The sequence below is a fragment of the Panulirus ornatus genome, chromosome 52 (assembly GCF_036320965.1).
Source record: "Panulirus ornatus isolate Po-2019 chromosome 52, ASM3632096v1, whole genome shotgun sequence".
NCBI classification, from domain to species: Eukaryota; Metazoa; Arthropoda; class Malacostraca; order Decapoda; family Palinuridae; genus Panulirus; species Panulirus ornatus.
In genome coordinates this window covers 10,510,779-10,519,711 of record NC_092275.1, presented here as the reverse complement: position 1 = coordinate 10,519,711, position 8,933 = coordinate 10,510,779, and the positions used below count along the sequence as shown (strand labels likewise).

Genomic DNA, 8,933 nt, shown 5'->3' with positions numbered 1-8,933 from the left:
GACTTGCCTGCGAGGTACAGTTTGCTATGAAGGGTTGGATGACTTATAGTTAAGCTGCCTGGGAGGGATCAGTTGATAGTCTATTGTGTGGCCAGGAAGATGGTATAGGGTAGAAGGTGAAGTTTTGCTTTACTCTCAAATAATCTGAAGAGGATGGAGAGTTATTGCTCCAGCGTATTAAGGTGTACATTACAGTCTATCTTGTAACATCTGCGTCGCTTTGATCCATATGGCACAAGGAAATCAAATGAGGTGCAATGCAGTAAGATGACAAAACCCGAAATTCGAAGATAAGAATATGATGAAAGAGATAGAGTCCTGTGATACATATCTATTATCATTATCCTGATAACATATCAATATGGCTTAGTGATCGCCTAACGCCATGATATGACACGTAATATAGATGAGTTGATTTTTAATCTCAAAACCTGAAGAATATTTCAAAGTTTTACTACTTTACTTCCTAATAACGCCATTTTATACCCTAAAAGATGGACGTTCTTGATGGTTTCCTCACAATAAATGAAATGTTACAAATTGTGTAAAGTTGTGACTACGATCAATGAATCATCATTCTGTTCACTCTAGATCGAGCGGGTGGACGAAGCAACGGTCAATACATTACGTTCACAGTGTACACTCAGGGAGACACGGTGTCAGAGCAAGTCACAGATTCGTCAACGTCTTCGTGTTCATCATGGATCGACGCGATGGTCGAAGAAAATTTCCATGAACCATCATCATGGAGTTGACTCAGACGGACACAGTTCGAAGCAACATTCAGCTAACATCTCCATGGTGTTTACTCGGGGTCAAGACGCCGGTAGAAGCAATAAACCACCAGGGTATGACTGATGGGAGAGTCGGGCTATATTACCGCTTAACCATGCTATTCCAGGCGATTGTTTATAATTTTTCACTCACGCATCATAACACACACACACATACACACACACACACACACACACACACAAAGAAGAGCTCTAGAGCTGGTCATATTAATATGTTCGTTAGTTTTTAATTATAAAAGATTTGTTGCCTACATATACATAGACAAAGCACTTAAGTGAGAGCAAGGTTGATGGAATTCCACAAGAGTAAATGTAAGGTACAGAGGATAGGATACAGGGAAGAAGACCTTGATATTATTTTCATCCTGCAGGAAATATAATGTAGGAATACGTCAGTGAGAAGGAAATAGGAGTCAAGACCGTCTCAGACCAGTCTGTTGTCAGAGTCTCATCATCGAGAAACCGTAAGTGACAAACTCTCTGCTGGTAAACACCTTGTATGTGGATACGGGAATACTCAGGAGATTCTTCACTTCCTGCGTCAGGCCAGAGGTAGGATATGTTTTTCAAGTCTGGTTACCTCACCCGAATGGACACAGTTTATAGAGGTCAGACGATGGTCACAAAGATGTTTATTATGGCTGGCGTATATATATATATATATATATATATATATATATATATATATATATATATATATATATATATATATATTTATTAAAAAAGGGGGTGACTGTATTGTTGACTGGTTGGTAAGGTTATTTAATGTATGTATGACTCATGGTGAGGTGCCTGAGGATTGGCGGAATGCGTGCATAGTGCCATTGTACAAAGGCAAAGGGGATAAGAGTGAGTGCTCAAATTACAGAGGTATAAGTTTGTTGAGTATTCCTGGTAAATTATATGGGAGGGTATTGATTGAGAGGGTGAAGGCATGTACAGAGCATCAGATTGGGGAAGAGCAGTGTGGTTTCAGAAGTGGTAGAGGATGTGTGGATCAGGCGTTTGCTTTGAAGAATGTATGTGAGAAATACTTAGAAAAGCAAATGGATTTGTATGTAGCATTTATGGATCTGGAGAAGGCATATGATAGAGTTGATAGAGATGCTCTGTGGAAGGTATTAAGAATATATGGTGTGGGAGGAAAGTCGTTAGAAGCAGTGAAAAGTTTTTATCGAGGATGTAAGGCATGTGTACGTGTAGGAAGAGAGGAAAGTGATTGGTTCTCAGTGAATGTAGGTTTGCGGCAGGGGTGTGTGATGTCTCCATGGTTGTTTAATTTGTTTATGGATGGGGTTGTTAGGGAGGTAAATGCAAGAGTTTTGGAAAGAGGGGCAAGTATGAAGTCTGTTGGGGATGAGAGAGCTTGGGAAGTGAGTCAGTTGTTGTTCGCTGATGATACAGCGCTGGTGGCTGATTCATGTGAGAAACTGCAGCTGGTGACTGAGTTTGGTAAAGTGTGTGGAAGAAGAAAGTTAAGAGTAAATGTGAATAAGAGCAAGGTTATTAGGTACAGTAGGGTTGGGGGTCAAGTCAATTGGGAGGTGAGTTTGAATGGAGAAAAACTGGAGGAAGTGAAGTGTTTTAGATATCTGGGAGTGGATCTGGCAGCGGATGGAACCATGGAAGCGGAAGTGGATCATAGGGTGGGGGAGGGGGCGAAAATTCTGAGGGCCTTGAAGAATGTGTGGAAGTCGAGAACATTATCTCGGAAAGCAAAAATGGGTATGTTTGAAGGAATAGTGGTTCCAACAATGTTGTATGGTTGCGAGGCGTGGGCTATGGATAGAGTTGTGCGCAGGAGGATGGATGTGCTGGAAATGAGATGTTTGAGGACAATGTGTGGTGTGAGGTGGTTTGATCGAGTGAGTAACGTAAGGGTAAGAGAGATGTGTGGAAATAAAAAGAGCGTGGTTGAGAGAGCAGAAGAGGGTGTTTTGAAGTGGTTTGGGCACATGGAGAGAATGAGTGAGGAAAGATTGACCAAGAGGATATATGTGTCGGAGGTGGAGGGAACGAGGAGAAGAGGAAGACCAAATTGGAGGTGGAAAGATGGAGTGAAAAAGATTTTGTGTGATCGGGGCCTGAACATGCAGGAGGGTGAAAGGAGGGCAAGGAATAGAGTGAATTGGAGCGATGTGGTATACCGGGGTTGACGTGCTGTCAGTGGATTGAATCAAGGCATGTGAAGCGTCTGGGGTAAACCACGGAAAGCTGTGTAGGTATGTATATTTGCGTGTGTGGACGTATGTATATACATGTGTATGGGGGGGGGTTGGGCCATTTCTTTCGTCTGTTTCCTTGCGCTACCTCGCAAACGCGGGAGACAGCAACAAAGTATAAAGAAAAAAAAAAAAAAAAAAAAAATATATATATATATATATATATATATATATATATATATATATACACCTGGGCATGAGAAGAAAGATCATGAGAGGCAAGTGTTTTGGGAGCAGCTGAATGAGTGTGTTAGCGGTTTTGATGCACGAGACCGGGTTATAGTGATGGGTGATTTGAATGCAAAGGTGAGTAATGTGGCAGTTGAGGGAATAATTGGTATGCATGGGGTGTTCAGTGTTGTAAATGGAAATGGTGAAGAGCTTGTAGATTTATGTGCTGAAAAAGGACTGATGATTGGGAATACCTGGTTTAAAAAGCGAGATATACATAAGTATACTTATGTAAGCAGGAGAGATGGCCAGAGAGCGTTATTGGATTACGTGTTAATTGACAGGCGTGCGAAAGAGAGACTTTTGGATGTTAATGTGCTGAGAGGTGCAACTGGAGGGATGTCTGATCATTATCTTGTGGAGGCTAAGGTGAAGATTAGTATGGGTTTTCAGAAAAGAGGAGTGAATGTTGGGGTGAAGAAGGTGGTGAGAGTAAGTGAGCTTGGGAAGGAGACCTGTGTGGGGAAGTACCAGGAGAGACTGTGTACAGAATGGAAAAAGGTGAGAACAATGGAAGTAAGGGGAGTGGGGGAGGAATGGGATGTATTTAGGGAATCAGTGATGGATTGCGCAAAAGATGCTTGTGGCATGAGAAGAGTGGGAGGTGGGCTGTTTAGAAAGGGTAGTGAGTGGTGGGATGAAGAAGTAAGAGTATTAGTGAAAGAGAAGAGAGAGGCATTTGGACGATTTTTGCAGGGAAAAAATGCAATTGAGTGGGAGAAGTATAAAAGAAAGAGACAGGAGGTCAAGAGAAAGGTGCAAGAGGTGAAAAAAAGGGCAAATGAGAGTTGGGGTGAGAGACTATCAGTAAATTTTAGGGAGAATAAAAAGATGTTCTGGAAGGAGGTAAATAGGGTGCGTAAGACAAGGGAGCAAATGGGAACTTCAGTGAAGGGCGTAAATGGGGAGGTGATAACAAGTAGTGGTGATGTGAGAAGGAGATGGAATGAGTATTTTGAAGGTTTGTTGAATGTGTCTGATGACAGAGTGGCAGATATAGGGTGTTTTGGTCGAGGTGGTGTGCAAAGTGAGAGGGTTAGGGAAAATGATTTGGTAAACAGAGAAGAGGTAGTAAAAGCTTTGCGGAAGATGAAAGCCGGCAAGGCAGCAGGTTTGGATGGTATTGCAGTGGAATTTATTAAAAAAGGGGGTGACTGTATTGTTGACTGGTTGGTAAGGTTATTTAATGTATGTATGACTCATGGTGAGGTGCCTGAGGATTGGCGGAATGCGTGCATAGTGCCATTGTACAAAGGCAAAGGGGATAAGAGTGAGTGCTCAAATTACAGAGGTATAAGTTTGTTGAGTATTCCTGGTAAACTATATGGGAGGGTATTGATTGAGAGGGTGAAGGCATGTACAGAGCATCAGATTGGGGAAGAGCAGTGCGGTTTCAGAAGTGGTAGAGGATGTGTGGATCAGGTGTTTGCTTTGAAGAATGTATGTGAGAAATACTTAGAAAAGCAAATGGATTTGTATGTAGCATTTATGGATCTGGAGAAGGCATATGATAGAGTTGATAGAGATGCTCTGTGGAAGGTATTAAGAATATATGGTGTGGGAGGCAAGTTGTTAGAAGCAGTGAAAAGTTCTTATCGAGGATGTAAGGCATGTGTACGTGTAGGAAGAGAGGAAAGTGATTGGTTCTCAGTGAATGTAGGTTTGCGGCAGGGGTGTGTGATGTCTCCATGGTTGTTTAATTTGTTTATGGATGGGGTTGTTAGGGAGGTAAATGCAAGAGTCCTGGAAAGAGGGGCAAGTATGAAGTCTGTTGGGGATGAGAGAGCTTGGGAAGTGAGTCAGTTGTTGTTCGCTGATGATACAGCGCTGGTGGCTGATTCATGTGAGAAACTGCAGAAGCTGGTGACTGAGTTTGGTAAAGTGTGTGGAAGAAGAAAGTTAAGAGTAAATGTGAATAAGAGCAAGGTTATTAGGTACAGTAGGGTTGAGGGTCAAGTCAATTGGGAGGTGAGTTTGAATGGAGAAAAACTGGAGGAAGTGAAGTGTTTTAGATATCTGGGAGTGGATCTGTCAGCGGATGGAACCATGGAAGCGGAAGTGGATCATAGGGTGGGGGAGGGGGCGAAAATTTTGGGAGCCTTGAAAAATGTGTGGAAGTCGAGAACATTATCTCGGAAAGCAAAAATGGGTATGTTTGAAGGAATAGTGGTTCCAACAATGTTGTATGGTTGCGAGGCGTGGGCTATGGATAGAGTTGTGCGCAGGAGGATGGATGTGCTGGAAATGAGATGTTTGAGGACAATGTGTGGTGTGAGGTGGTTTGATCGAGTAAGTAACGTAAGGGTAAGAGAGATGTGTGGGAATAAAAAGAGCGTGGTTGAGAGAGCAGAAGAGGGTGTTTTGAAATGGTTTGGGCACATGGAGAGAATGAGTGAGGAAAGATTGACCAAGAGGATATATGTGTCGGAGGTGGAGGGAACGAGGAGAAGAGGGAGACCAAATTGGAGGTGGAAAGATGGAGTGAAAAAGATTTTGTGTGATCGGGGCCTGAACATGCAGGAGGGTGAAAGGAGGGCAAGGAATAGAGTGAATTGGAGCGATGTGGTATACAGGGGTTGACGTGCTGTCAGTGGATTGAATCAAGGCATGTGAAGCGTCTGGGGTAAACCATGGAAAGCTGTGTAGGTATGTATATTTGCGTGTGTGGACGTGTGTATGTACGTGTGTATGGGGGTTGGGCCATTTCTTTCGTCTGTTTCCTCGCGCTACCTCGCAAACGCGGGAGACAGCGACAAAGTATAAAAAAAAAAAAAAAAAAAAAAAAAAATATATATATATATATATATATATATATATATATATATATAAATATATATATATATATATATATATATATATATATATATATATATATATATATATATATATATATATATATATATATATATATTATATATATATATGATATGGGTAAAACTGAAAGTGGATGGAGAGAGATGGGTGATTATTGGTGCATATGCACCTGGTCATGAGAAGAAAGATCATGAGAAGCAAGTGTTTTGGGAGCAGCTGAGTGAGTGTGTTAGTAGTTTTGAAGCACGAGACCGGGTTATAGTGATGGGTGATTTGAATGCAAAGGTTAGAAATGTGGCAGTTGAGGGAATAATTGGTGTACATGGGGTGTTCAGTGTTGCAAATGGAAATGGTGAAGAGCTTGTGGATTTTTGTGCTGAAAAAGGACTTGTGATGGGGAATACCTGGTTCAAAAAGAGAGATATACATAATTATACGTAAGTAAGTAGGAGAGATGGCCAGAGAGCGTTATTGGATTACGTGTTAATTGATAGGCGCGCGAAAGAGAGACTCTTGGATGTTAATGTGCTGAGAGGTGCAACTGGTGGGATGTCTGATCATTATCTTGTGGAGGCGAAGGTGAAGATTTGTAGAGGTTTTCAGAAATGAAGAGAGAATGTTGGGGTGGAGAGAGTGGTGAGAGTAAGTGAGCTTGGGAAGGAGACTTGTGTGAGGAAGTACCAGGAGAGACTGAGTGCAGAATAGAAAAAGGTGAGAGCAAAAGACGTAAGGGGAGTGGGGGATGGAATGGGATGTATTTAGGGAAGCAGTGATGGCTTGCGCAAAAGATGCTTGTGGCATGAGAAGCATGGGAGGTGGGCAGATAAGAAAGGGTAGTGAGTGGTTGGATGAAGAAGTAAGATTATTAGTGAAAGAGAAGAGCGAGGCATTTGGACGAGTTTGGCAGGGAAATAGTGCAAATGACTGGGAGATGTATGTAAGAAAGAGGCAGGAGGTCAAGAGAAAGGTGCAGGAGGTGAAAAAGAGGGCAAATGAGAGTTGCGGTGAGAGAGTATCATTGATTTTTAGAGAATAAAAAGATGCTTTGGAAGGAGGTAAATAAAGTGGGTAAGACAAGAGAACAAATGGGAAATTCGGTAAAGGGGGCTAATGGGGAGGTGATAAGTAGTGGTGACGTTAGAAGGAGATGGAGTGAGTATTTTGAAGGTTTCATGAATGTGTCAGATGACAGAGTGGCAGATATAGGGTGTTCTGGTCGAGGTGGTGTGCGAAGTGAGAGGGTTAGGGAGAATGATTTGGTAAACAGAGAAGAGGTAGTAAAAGCTTTGCGGAAGATGAAAGCTGGCAAGGCGACAGGTTTGGATGGTATTGCAGAGGAATTTATTAAAAAAAAGGGGTGACTATGTAGTTGACTGGTTGGTGAGGATATTTAATGTATGTATGACTCATGGTGAGGTGCCTGACGATTGGCGGAATGCATGCATAGTGCCATTGTACAAAGGCAAAGGGGATAAAGGTGAGTTCTCAAATTTGTTGAGTATTCCTGGTAAATTATATGGGAGGGTATTGACTGAGAGGGTGAAGGCATGTACAAAGCATCAGGTTGGGGAAGAGCAGTGTGGTTTCAGAAGTGGTAAAGGATGTGTGGATCAGGTGTTTGCTTTGAAGAATGTATGTGAGAAATACTTAGAAAAGCAAATGGATTTGTATGTAGCATTTATGGATCTGGAGAAGGCATATGATAGAGTTGATAGAGATGCTCTGTGGAAGGTATTAAGAATATATGGTGTGGGAGGCAAGTTGTTAGAAGCAGTGAAAATTTTTCATCCAGGATGTAAGGCATGTGTACGAGTAGGAAGAGGAAAGTGATTGGTTCTCAGTGAATATCGGTTTGCGGCAGGGGTGCGTGATGTCTCCATGGTTGTTTAATTTGCTTATGGATGGGGTTGTTAGGGAGGTGAATGCAAGAGTTTTGGAAAGAGGGGCAAGTATGCAGCCTGTTGTGGATGAAAGAGCTTGGGAAGTGAGTCAGTTGTTGTTCGCTGATGACAGCGCTGGTGGCTAATTCGGGTGACAAACTGCAGAAGCTGGTGGCTGAGTTTAGTAAAACGTGTGAAATGAGAAAGCTGAGAGTAAATGTGAATAAGAGCAAGGTTATTACGTACAATAGGGTTGAGGGACAAGTCAATTGGGAGGTAAGTTTGAATTCCAACAATGTTATATGGTTGCGAAGCGTGGGCTATAAATAGATCTGTGCGGAGGAGGGTGGATGTGTTGGAGATGAGATGTTTGAGGATAATATGTGGAGTGAGGTGGTTTGATCGAGTAAGTAATGAAAGGGTAAGAGAGATGTGTGGTAATAAAAAGAGTGTGGTTGAGAGAGCAGAAGAGGGTGTTTTGAAATGGTTTGGTCACATGGAGAGAATGAGTGAGGAAAGATTGACAAAGAGGATACACGTGTCAGAGGTGGAGGGAACGAGGAGAAGTGGGAGACCAAACTGGAGGTGGAAAGATGGAGTGAAAAAGATTTTGAGCGATCGGGGCCTGAACATGCAGGAGGGTGAAAAGCGTGCAAGGAATAGAGTGAATTGGAACTATGTGGGATACCGGGGTCGACGTGCTGTCAATGGATTGAACCAGGGTATGTGAAGCGTCTGGAGTAAACCATGGAAAATTTTGTGGGGCCTGGATGTGGAAAGGGAGCTGTGGTTTCCGGGCATTATACATGACAGCTAGAGACTGAGTGTGAACGAATGGGGCCTTTGCTGTCTTTTCCTAGCGCTACCTCGCGCGCATGCTGGGGGAGGGGGTTGTCATTTCATGTGTGGTGGGGTGGCGACGAAAATGGATAAAGGCAGCAAGTATGAATTATGTACATGTGTATATATGTATATGTCTGTGTATGTATATG

The 8,933-nt window shown here is 42.5% G+C and overlaps 1 protein-coding gene across 2 annotated transcripts in view; it reads left to right on the top strand.

Annotated features, from left to right (window-relative positions):
* The first annotated feature begins 1,150 nt into the window (after window positions 1-1,150).
* The window catches only part of LOC139765058 (aminopeptidase N-like), a 64,691-nt gene continuing 56,908 nt past the window's right edge, over window positions 1,151-8,933 (top strand). Inside the window, exon 1 of one of the 2 annotated variants that reach the window (XM_071692148.1) lies at window positions 1,151-1,258. The gene's annotated coding sequence lies outside the window, so the exon portion shown is untranslated. The remainder of the gene's footprint in view (window positions 1,259-8,933) is intronic. The other variant, XM_071692147.1, reaches the window with a different exon arrangement.